This window comes from Vitis riparia, chromosome 3, assembly GCF_004353265.1.
Source record: "Vitis riparia cultivar Riparia Gloire de Montpellier isolate 1030 chromosome 3, EGFV_Vit.rip_1.0, whole genome shotgun sequence".
NCBI classification, from domain to species: Eukaryota; Viridiplantae; Streptophyta; class Magnoliopsida; order Vitales; family Vitaceae; genus Vitis; species Vitis riparia.
The window spans coordinates 15,167,190-15,180,451 of record NC_048433.1 but is presented as its reverse complement, the minus strand read 5'-3'; positions in this window follow the sequence as shown (position 1 = coordinate 15,180,451).

Genomic DNA, 13,262 nt, shown 5'->3' with positions numbered 1-13,262 from the left:
ACGTTTGACCTAATATGTGTATAGAAATTTGAGATAACAAAATCGTTGTTTGATATGTCTAAAATACAGTAACTTAGTAATTAAAAATAATGGATATATATTCTTTAAAATCCATTTGTTTATAAATTTAAGTTGTTAGGTAATACATCCCATCTCACCCTCTAAAAGAATAAGGCTTTCTCGGACAACTCAATTTTGTAAGTAAATAGATTTTAAAACACAAACAATTGGTTGATGATATTTATGAAATTCAATATTTTCGCTAACCTAAGATGAATATAAAAATTCAAGATGAGGAAATAGTTGTTTCATATATTTAAGATACAATACCTCAATTATTAAAAATAATATAAAGATAAATATAGACATTATTTAAAACCCATTTGCTTATAAGTTTAAGTTGTTAGATAATACATCCCATCTTATCATCTAAATGAATAAAATGTTACTTAACAATTCAAATTTGTAAGTAAATAGATATTAAAACAACAACAATTGGTTGATCATGTAGTATCCCACATCGCCTCAGGAGTGAATGGTGAAGAGCCATATACGAAGGGCTTTCACAATACACTATTAAGGCCTTTTATTAAGGATGTAGGTCTAATAAAGAAGTAAAATTCGAGCTGATTGGTGGGATATGTGTACCACTACAACCTTGAATCAGACAATATTTGATGAAGAGTGGGGTTATGACATAATGGTATCAAAGCCTAATCTTCAACTGAAAGTATGCTAGCGAAGACATTGGGCCCCAAGGGGGTGGACTATAGTGTTCCACGTCGCCCAAGGAGTGAATGATGAAGAGTCATATATGAAGGGCTTTCATAATATACTATCTAGACTTTTTTTGAGGGTGTAGGCCCAATAAAGAAGCAAAATCGGTGTTGGTTGGAGGGACGTGTGTGTGCTACTGCAACCTTGAATTAGACAATATTGAGTGTAGAGAGGGCCATGACAGATGATATCTAAGAATTTGAATGTTGGACCTTAAATGAATATAAAAATTCAAGATGAAGATTGTTTGCTCAACTATTGAAACTTAAATGAGAAGATAGGAAGACACAAAATTCATGGTGATGCGTTTGCCAATGGAGTAGGGGGAAAACAAGGAATGGGCAGCATTTAGTACTTCATTCGAAGAGTAGAAGTTAAACTGAAGCACCAAGAGATATGATAGTGTGCATTTTAAAAGCCATATGTAAAGAGAAGAGAAAATTAGAACAAATGAAGTTTAACTTTTTGGTATTTCAAATTGAGAGGGTGTTTAGTAAAATAATTTAATATTACAATTTAAAATTTAAAATGACTTAATATATAAAAAGTTAAAATAATTTATTTTTTCTATAGCACAAATATCCTTTATTTTCATAGATTATGTCTCTTTTTTCCATCGTTTATTTGTTACAACCTTTTTATTCAATATCAATGAGGATAAATATATCAATTTAATTGTTTACAAAAAATTTTAAATTGGTTTTAAAAAAAAATTAACACTAGAAATAATAATTAAATATTGAATTTTATACAAATAAATTAATCATAATTTAACTTAAAATTATTTTAATTTATTTAGAATTAAGTACTTTAATTCATTAAGCATTAATGATTAAGTTATTGAACACTTGCTAACTTTCAACCTATTTCTCATCTTTTCCATACCATTCTAAAATAATATATAAATATAATTCAAAACATTGAGATTAATGGATAAAGCTGAAGTTCAAATTGTGGAAAAGATAGTGAAAAGAGGAGATTTATTGATTGGGAAATCAATTTCACTCTATCCCAATTGTTAGAGATGCAGTACTAGCCCCACAGAAATAACTCAAGTATACCAGCTCTATAGCAACAACACAGGTGCACTACGTACGTCTAAGTTTTGTTTTACACAGTATGGTATAAAATTAAAAATAATTCTAATGGTTCAATCGAGCAGTATAGAACTTGATTAGTTGATAAGGGGTTCTCTTAACAGTATGATATGGATTATGAGGAGACTCTGGCCTTTGTTATAAAGATGACTACTATTTGTACTCTTATAGCAGTTTCCTCTATTTGTTAGTGATATATATCTCATATGGATGTTAAAAATACCTTCTTGAATCATGATCTTTAAGAAGAATTCTACATGGTACCCTCTTTTGATCTTTCTCCTAACCCTGAAGAAGTTTGCAAGCTCAAGAAAGCTTTATATCGTCTCAAACAAGCACTTCAAGCTTGATTTGCAAAGTTCTCTTATGTGTTTACTTCTCTTGGTTTTCATCCCAATCATCATGATCATGTATTCTTTCTAAAATACACTACTATTGGTTGTATTCTACTTTCTTTATAAATCATATTTGGCTTTTCATTTTGAAATAAAGAATTTAGGTTCTTAACGATACTTTTTCTCCAAAAGGTTATCTTCTCTTGTAGTCTAAGTATACAACTGATATTCTTGATCGTGCTCACCTTATTGATACTAAAAGTACTGTTGATACTCTCCTTCAAGTTAATGTTCGATAATCTTGTTCTTATGATAACCCCTTACCAGACCCTACACTATATCATACGTACTATTGTTAGCAACTTAGTCTATCTCACCATTATACATACGAGCATTACTTATGTTGTTCATATTGCTAGTTTGTTACTTCTCCTATCACATTTTATTGGGTTGTTGTTCTTCCTATTCTATTGTATCTTTGGGGCACTCTATTTTAGAGTATTTTCCTTCCATCAACTTCCTTTTTGGAGTTGTATGCACATTTTATAAAGGGACCAAACATATTGAGATTGTATGTCACCTTACTTATCATCTCCTTTATCATGACACTCTTACTTTGCTTTTTGTTCTGTCTTCCCTATAAATTGCGGACTTGTTTACCAAGTTACACTCCATTTCCACATTCTCGGTTTTGGTTGGCAAACTCTCGATATTTCTTGTAGTTGCATCATGAATTTGTGAGAGGATGTTAGAGTTATTTATTTTTTATATTAAAATTATTATCATTCTTTTTAGGAATAAGATAAATTAATCATTTCTTTTTATTTTCTTTGATTGTAAACTTGTTTAAACTCTATTTGTATTATATTTATTTTTTAAGTAATTATATAAAACACCTTAGACTTTCTTTCTTCTCTTTGTTTGTGATTCTTTTGAAGCTCATATTTGTGTAGAACTTGGAACAATCCCTTATGTTTTCTTGAAAGAATAAATCATGGAGTCCATGCGTTCTACCATTTTGGAAACATCTTAGTTTACCTACATGTTGATGCTATAAATTAAAAAAAAAAAATTACTTGAATTGCTTCTTTGAATTGATTCTCCAAATAGACACAAGCAAAAGGTTACCTAATGAACCCAACATTGGTTTTATGCGGTGTTTGAAAAATCGGTTATCGACAATGGCCAACCGGGGAGAAAAATTGACAGAAAATCTACAATTTCACCAACAAATTGGCGAAATATTGGAGATAAGTCGGGACGTGTGGCAATGCGTTTATGGGCGACGGGGCAATGTCAAAAAATCGTCCATAAATGGGCGGCAATTTTTATTTTTTATTTTAATTTATCCTATTTTAAAAAATTTTAATTATTCATTTTTAATTTATCATTTTATTTTATATTTTCTTTTTATTTTTAACTACTTTCCATATTTATGTCATTAATTCTATTTAAAAAAATTGCTATCACTTCAATCTTAATATATATATATATATATATATATATATATATATATATATATATATATATATATATATATATATTTATGTTTATCCTTTTAATTTTATTTTATTTTAAAAATGTTTTTCTTTTAAAAAATTAAAAATATAATTTTACTCAAAATTGATAGTATATAAAAAAAAATTAATGAAGTTTTAATATTTTATAAATTAAAATTAATTTGATAAGATAAATTAATAATAATTTTAATTATTAAAATAAATTAATATTAATAGAAAAAGTTATCACCATAAGATTTGTAATAAAATTTTAGAAATTAAATCTCAAATAAAATATGTTATATAAATCAATTTAATTTTTTATTTAAATGTAATAAAACATGGCTTAATAAAAATATTTTTGAAATTTTAAAATAAATGAATATAAATATATTAAAGGAATTTAAGCTATTTTTTAATAAAAAATTAATAAATATTATCTTTTATCATAGTTATCAATTACACTTATAAAATAACTTTAAAATGTGTATTCTTTATTTTATCATTTTTTTTAAAGTTTTTAAGCATTTTATTGAATTTTGAACTATTTATGTCCAATTCGATATTTTTGCCAAAATATTTATGATATTTTCGATATATCCGTAAAATTTAATTATCGATATATTCGTATTTATCAATATTTCAAATCTTAGGTTGGTGATGTTGTTGGACTAGTGTTAGTCCATGCTTTGACCCATTCAGCTTTAATGAGTAATAATAATCTTTTCATCACAATTTTTGAATTCATAAGGTTATAATTGGTTGTTAAAAAGAAGAAAAAATTGGTAACCTAATTGCTTGAGGCCAGTTTGTCAATATTTTTGAATATATATTCAAGATACGGAATAAAATAATAATAATAATAATTATTATTATTATTATGGGATATATTTAATCCAAACCACTTAAAATCTAAATCTTTAAATAAATTAATAAATAAAGAAACCTAAGTATAAAAGAATAGAAATGGGTACAAACAATGAAATTGAAATACTAAAGGATCAAACAAATGTATAAAACAATAAGATGTTCAAAATAATGGGATCTACGCACATGTGGTGCAATTTGATTAATTGCAATTTTGATATGTTGCACAATTTAATAGTGTAGTGAGAACCAAGAGTATACAACATGAATGTTAATATTTTAATGAAAATATAAGTTATATTTTTTGTTAAAATAAGTAATAATTTTTCTAAAAAAATACAGATTAATAATATTTTATTTAAAATGAATTCTAAAAGACATACATAACTTTTTTTAAATATATAAATAATCTTTTTTTTTTCCATTTGTTTATTTATTTTTTAACTAAGGAACATGTTTACTATCTAATTATTTTGAGTATTTTATACCAAATTTAGTGTTGGAATTTTTTCTATTAAATGAGTTACAAATACAAATTCTCTATTCAAGAAGTTCACGCACAATGGGTTACATTTTTGTACTCCTTGTCCATTAATGCATTTATGAAATGATATGCTAATGTTTTGAAGTAAAATAAATGTTTATGGTCTATTGATAAGAATTAAAGAACTTCTTGTTTAGGATTCTCTCGTCTATCCATAAGAGACTTGTAAGCAACAATTATGGGCTTCTCAAATCAGCATGGATATGATTGGAGATGGTGTATGAAAATAAGGTCATGAAACTTATAACCATAAGGTGATTAGTTGTTTTGTATCTTAAATAAAACATTTTTTCTATTATAAAAACTAAAATAAAAAAATTATATAGAAATTTGGTAATTGAATTACATTTAAGAAACCTTAAATGTTATTTCATATATTTAAAATATAGTACCTTAATAATTAAAAATAATATAAAAATGAATATACACATTGTTTAAAATATATTTGTTTATTATATAAGTTCAAGTTGTTAGGTAATACGTCCCATCTTATCCTCCAAATGGATAAGAATCGACCTATTTCTTAACATTTCAAAATTTTAAGCAAATAGATTCAATTTTTTCTATAGCTTAATATGAATATAAAAATTTGAGATAATGAAATTATTGTTATATAATACATTCCATCTTATCCTCCAAATGAATAAGACATTGTCTAACAACTCAAATTTGTAAGCAAATAGATTTTAAAATGTGAACAACTGGTTGATGATATTTAAGAAATTCAATGTTTTCTCTAACTTAAGATGAATATAAAAAATCTAGATAACGAAATCGTTGTTTCATATGTTTAAAATATAGTACCTTAACAATTAAATATATATATATATATATATATATATATATATATATATATAAAGATGAATATACATAGTATTTAAAATCTATTTGCCTATGAATTTAAGTTGTTTAGTAATACATCCCATCTTATCCTCCAAATGAATAAGACGTTACCTAACAACTCAATTTTGTAAACAAATGGATTTTAAAATGCAAATAATTAATTGATGATTTGAAAAAAAATTCAATGTTTGACCTAATATGAATATGCAAATTTGAGATAGTGAAATTGCGCATTGTTTCATATGTTTAAAATACAATACCATAAAAATTAAAAATAATATATTTAAAGATGAATATACTCACCATTTAAAATCTATTTGCTTATAAATTTAAGTTGTTAAGTAATACCTCCTATTTTATCCTCCAAATGAATAAGACGTTGCCTAACAACTCAATTTTATAAGCAAATGGATTTTAAAATGCAAATAATTGATTGGTAATATCTAAGAAATTCAATGTTTGACCTAATATGAATATAAACATTCGAGATAACCAAACTGTTGTTTCATATGTTTAAAATATAGTATCTTAATAATTAAAATAATATAAAGATGAATATAAATATTATTTAAAAACTACTTGTTTATAAATTTAAGTTATTAGGTAAGACATCCCATCTCATCCACCAAATGAATAGGCCATTGCCTAACAACTTAAATTTGTAAGAAAATAGATTAGAAAGTACAAACAATTGGTTAATGATATTTAAGAAAGCTGTTGTTTCATATTTAAAATACAATATCTTAACAATTAAAAATAATATAAAAATAAATACAGACATTATTTAAAATCCATTTCTTTATAAATTTAAGTTGTTAGAAAATACATCCTATTTTATCCTCCAAATAAATAAGATCTTACCTAACAACTCAAATTTGTAAGTAATTAGATTTTAAAATGTGAACAGTTGGTTGATGATCGATATTGAAGAAATTCAATACCTAACAACTCAAACTGTAAGTAATTAGATTTTACAATATGAACATTTGATTGATGATACATAAGAAATTCAATTTTTTCTTTTACCTAAAATGAATAAAAAAATTTGTTATGAGGATTGTTTTCTCAACTATTGAAACTTAATAAGAAGATAGGAAGGGACAAAGCTTATGGGGATATGTTTGCCACAATAGAGTGAGGAAAATAAGGAATGGGTAGCATTTAGTATGATAGCGCACTTTTTAAAAGTCATATATCGGTAGAATGAAGAGAAAATTAGAACAAATGAACTTTAATTTTTTGGTATTTTTGAAACTAAAAGTGTTTAATAAAATAATTTAATATTACAACTTACAGTTAAAAATGACTTAATATGTAAAAAGTTAAAATAATTTATTTTTTCTATATCACAAATATCCTTTCATTGGTTGTCTCTTTCTTCCATTGTTTATTTTTTTTACAGTAAAATAATTATTTTTTCAAATAATTATAATAAAAGTAAAAACAATTAAATATATCAATTTAATTGTTTAGAAAAAAAATTAAATTGGTTTTTAAAAAAACTTAAACACTAGAAACAATAATTATATACTGAATTTTATATAAATAAATTATTCATAATTTAACTTAAAATTATTTTAATTTGTTAAGCATTAAGTACTTTAATTCATTATGCACTAACTATTAAGCTTTACTGAAAGCTAGATATGATTAAAGAAAGAGGACAAGTTTTTATTTTATTTTATTTTTACTAAGGAACATGTTTACTATCTAATTATTTTGAGTATTTTATACCAAATTTAGTGTTGGAATTTTTGCTACTAAATGAGTTGCAAATACAAATTTTCTATTCAAGAAGTTCACGCACAATGGGCTACATTTTTGTACTCCTTGTCCATTAATGCATTTATGAAATGATACACTAATGTTTTGAAGTAAAATAAATGTTTATGGTCTATTGATAAGAATTAAAGAACTTCTTGTTTATGATTCTCTCGTCTATCCATATGAGACTTGTAAGCAATTATAGGCTTCTCAAATCAGCATGCATATGATTGGAGATGGTGTATGCATGAAACTTATAACAATAAGATAATTAGCTGCTTTGTAGCTTAAATAAAACCCTTTTTCTATTATAAAAACTGAAAAATAAAAAAATTATATAGAAATTTGATAATTGAATTACATTTAAGAAACCTTAAATGTTGTTTCATATATTTAAAATATAGTACCTTAATAATTAAAAATAATATAAAAATGAATATACACATTGTTTAAAATCTATTTGCTTATTATATAAGTTTAAATTGTTAGGTAATACGTCCCATCTTATCCTCCAAATGGATAAGAAACGACCTATTTCTTAACATTTCAAAATTTTAAGCAAATAGATTCAATGTTTTCTATAGCTTAATATGAATATAAAAATTTGAGATAATGAAATTATTGTTATATAATACATTCCATCTTATCCTCCAAATGAATAAGACATTGCCTAACAACTCAAATTTGTCAGCAAATAGATTTTAAAAGGTGAACAACTGGTTGATGATATTTAATAAATTCAATGTTTTCTCTAACTTAAGATGAATATAAAAAATCTAGATAACGAAATCGTTGTTTCATATGTTTAAAATATAGTGCCTTAACAATTAATATATATATATATATATATATATATATATAATATACATAGTATTTAAAATTCATTTGCTTATGGATTTAAGTTGTTTAGTAATACATCCCATCTTATCCTGGTACCGTGTAGGCTGCTGCAAAGGCAACAGTGGCTATGAAAATAGAAAGAATGGTGCAATTCTCAGTGGTGCGCATTAGCCATTCCTTGGCATCTCGATGGAGTCTCTCATTCCTAGCAGCAAATAAATCTTCAGCAGTCTGGTTATCTTTGTTGAGAGGCTTGGTCAAATGCATCTTACAGGCTGACTTCACTTTCTGCACCCACACATACAATCACAAGTAGCACCGTTATTCTAATGTAACACATACAAGCATTTCTGTTCTTTCTAATCCCTCCATTTATCATTAGACTAAATTAAAAATATTAGGGAAAAAAAAAAACCTTCAAAGTAATTATTCATGAACTTTTAGGTTGTGTTTGATTCTGAAACTATTCTTAAATAATGTGAGGGAAGTGGAGAAAAATGGAGAGAAAAAGTAAAAGGAAATAAAAAGTGAAAGAAAAAAAATATTAAAATCAAAAATCATTTTTACATATTATTTTAAACTTATTTTACTTATTTTAGTTATTATCTAAGGATTAAATAATTTCAAAATATTCAAGTTTTTTTTATTAAGTTTAATTATATTTTATTTTATATTTTATATTTTATATATTAAAACAAAAATGAAAAAGTTATATTTTTTAATACTTTTTTCTTTCTTTAGTACTTTTCTAATAACTTAAACTTTAAGGTCAATTAGTGGATTTTAACATGGTAAGAGTAGCTTGGTCTTGAGTTTGAATCTCATTCGTGTATTGTTTATTTTCTCTATGCACTAATTTAACCTTGTGTAAGCCTAAAAAAGCCTACAGTGATAACTTGAAGGATCATTTTACAACATTGAAAAGCTAATATTCATATCATACACAAAAGTGATGGCCAAAGAAAAATTGATAGGTATTAAATATGATCTTATTTATATTTATATTTGTTAAAACGGTTCTATTTATCTCTATTTGTGAAACCGATCTCGGTTTTGATAATAATAAAACAAAATTTAAAACTAATAATTTATCCTAAGTATGTTTAGGTAAGAAGATTTTCAAAAAAGCAATAAAAAATATATTAAATCAAATAAAAATTAAAAAGAAGGAAAAGACCTCAAAGAGAAGAAGAGTCAAGACCTATTCCCTAGGATCTCTTTGTAAAACTGTTGGTGCACTAGGTTCATAGTACATTACATTTTTATTGAAGTACATAAAATCATCCAAATGTCTAAATGGATTTTATTTTCTTGAATCTAATTCTTCCTAATTAAGATTTTTTTTAAAGGGTTTATGAAGTTGAATAAAAGTTTCCAAGAATTCCAGGCCTCAAACTAGCTAGGGTCTTTTATACACTTTACAATATAATTGGTTGAAGTAGATAGGAACTGATTAAGCCAGTTAGGCTCCACTTGGTGCACTTGCATTTTTTTTTTCTAGAAGTATGTATTCAACCGATCAAAGTTAAACCTAAATTGGTTAAGGATAAACCTCAGCCAGTTGAGCCAATTGAACAATGGTAACCCCAATAACTAGTAGCCAATTGATTGGTTGAACCTAGATTGTATCTAACAACTAGTTTAAGTTTCTAAATCCTATTTAAACATTTCAAATTTCTTATATTGATTAGGAAAAAGTTTTAAATCATTCTTAAATATTATTTAAGCCTTGTTAAAGATTTTTCAAAGTGACTTGCTTTCAAACTTGTATTTCATCTTGGTACTATAAGAAAACCCATATTTCTCTATTCCCTATACCTAGATCAGTTTAGGTACATGCAAATCTTTCCTAGGCTTTATCTGAATCTTATACTTAGCAAAAATAGGCAATTTTAAATAATAATAAGATTTAGATATCAAAAAACAAGAATTTAACTTAATTTGAATGTTTTCAAATCAAATCCATGCAATGAAGTATTTGAATGAAGTCATTGGAAGTCTCATAGACCCATGGTCTTCCGCTCGATGGCTCTTCCTTAAACCTTGGCACTCAACCGATGGGAAGAAAAGGAAGGTAGAGGCTATGACTCTTTCTCTGAAGCCGAAAGACAACTCTCTAGAAACCATCCCTAAATGGGTATTTATAAGGTTCTCCATAGGCTTAAGTGACTTGAGCCCATTAGGGGCTTGGGTCACTTAATCTAGCCTAAAAAGGCTCCTAATTGATTAATTAACACAATAGGGCTATCCAATTAATTGATTAACCCAATTTAGAGACCTTGTTCACTAACTCATATGCAATCATGTCTAATTATCAAAATGTTTGTATGCATAAAAGTGAACCTAGATCCAATCCAACTCTCATAGACAATGTCAGCAAGGTATATGAGCTTGAAAGGGAACCATTGGAACCCATAAGAGAATTAATTCCATAAGAATTCACTTTTGAAGTTGATTCAACATCCCACGATAGAGTATCAACTACACTTTAGTACCCTATATAAATAACAATGAGACAAAGCTTGGATTTGTGACCTACTATCCATTGCATGTGGAGTACTCCCCATGAACTGGTGTCCACAATCTAATAAGTTAATGTTATATCACCTATCAAGATTACCCTTCCAATCCTTGAATTACATATCTCACTTATTATATGATTAATTGACACACTCTACCTTCAAAAAGCATATGTCAAATTTCCACTAATGGAAATGTTATGACCAAAGTCTTCTAGATCACATGTCCTTTGAATCACCTAAGGGGACACACTGTCTCCAACCTATAAGATATTATGGCACCTCTATTGAGAATACCTGTTACCACCACTAGCCTTCATCAACAGTGACCCCATCCATAAGGATATGTGACCAACTTAGGGTCTCACCCATAGGTCAAAGCCTCAATACCTTCTCAAGGTTGAGAGTCTATGTAGTATGGTAGCTTGGTGAATCATGATAATTAATTAATAGTCTTACATCATGATTCACCATAAGTCCTATCCAATGTGCATTGCATACACTAGTGCACTCACTATGGGAAAACCATCCTGATAACCAAGACAAGTCATCCCTCTAATTAAGAGATAGTGCATTGCAGTCTCACATGCATTTCCCAAATCCATGAACCGATTGTGGATTACTTATCACTCTACAAGGAATTCATGACTTGGATATTTTGTGCAACTCCTAATGCTCCCAAGTCATACACAATGCAAGTGATGTGAGCATGTATGCTCAAATGACTAATTAATGCATATGGGAAACCAAAAAACATAGATAAATAAATCTATAAATGAATCTCAATTTGTTACTTTATGTCATGCTTTATAGGGCTCAATCCTAACAAGTACACCATTCAATTATAGTTTTTGTGTATTCCATTATACCAAAATTGTAAACTAGAAGTTTTATTCTTATCAAATTTTTTCTTATACATCTTGTGAGTTAGGCTTAATTGTATAAGGTATCAATTTAGTGAAAAATTTAAGTGTGAGGTATCACTTAGGGTTGTCCAAGTGTGGAGTGTCACTTGGGGATCTTTAAGAGTGAGACATCTCTTAAACAATGAGGTATCACTTAAGAAAAATTATAAGTGCCCATTAGAGCTAGTTAATCCAAGAGTAAAGTATAAAGGCTTGGTTTGGAAGCATAAATATAGTGGAACCTTAAGCTTGGATTGAAGCTTGAGGAGAATGGATATAGGTTGAGTTGCTTCAAACCACTAGAAAATCTTAAGTTCACATTTCTTTCTTCCCCTACTCCTTTTACTTTATATGCAATTGCTACAATTGTCAGTTGCTTTGTAAGTTTAAATTTATAAAAAGTGATCATCACCTTATTCAACCTCCCCTCCTCTCACTCTCTCTTTTAGGGTGATTACCTTAGGTTGGTATAACTAGAATCATAACAATTGATATCAAAGTAAAGCCTTTTGCTTAAGACTTAATAATCTGTAAGGAATAGTAAATCAACCTAAGTCTCTACTCATGGGAGGTTTTTCAGTTTCAAAATAGATGTCATATTCCAACTAAAATTGAAAACAAAAATAGATATCATATTCTTTTTCAGATATGATTATAGGTATTCAAAAACAAAAATGACTTGGTTTTTAAAGTCTATTGATTTTGATTATTGGAAAGTCATTCAAAATAGATATAATATTCCAACTAAAATTTAAAATGAGGTGTCCATTCCAAAGTCAATCCATGAGTGAAATGAGTAAGAAAAGAAAAATGCATAATTAAATGCTAAAACTATATGTCATCTGCTAGAATAGAGTCCTTGTAAGCATGACATGATGTAATTAGATTTAGAATTAAATTCGAAAATGAATTTTTTCATTTCTAAATAATCAAAAACTCTTCTAAAGGAATGGATACAATGTCAATCATCATGAAAAGGATGATCAAATTGGCATAAGAAGTTTAGAAATGCTTCAAATTGTTTTTTCTATCTTATCCTATTGGTTCAAATTTTTTCATAAAGAACAATTGAAAATGTATTGAATTATGATCATACAAAGAAAAATCATTTTAATGAAATTGACATAATTGCTATCCCAAGGTTTGGATTAAGAAGAAATCATCATTTATGAAAACCTTAGGTGAAATAAAATGATCACATGCTTGCATGTTTTAATGATGTTAAATTATGCATGTTATGTGTTGCATCTTTTAAATGGCATATGTTGGGAA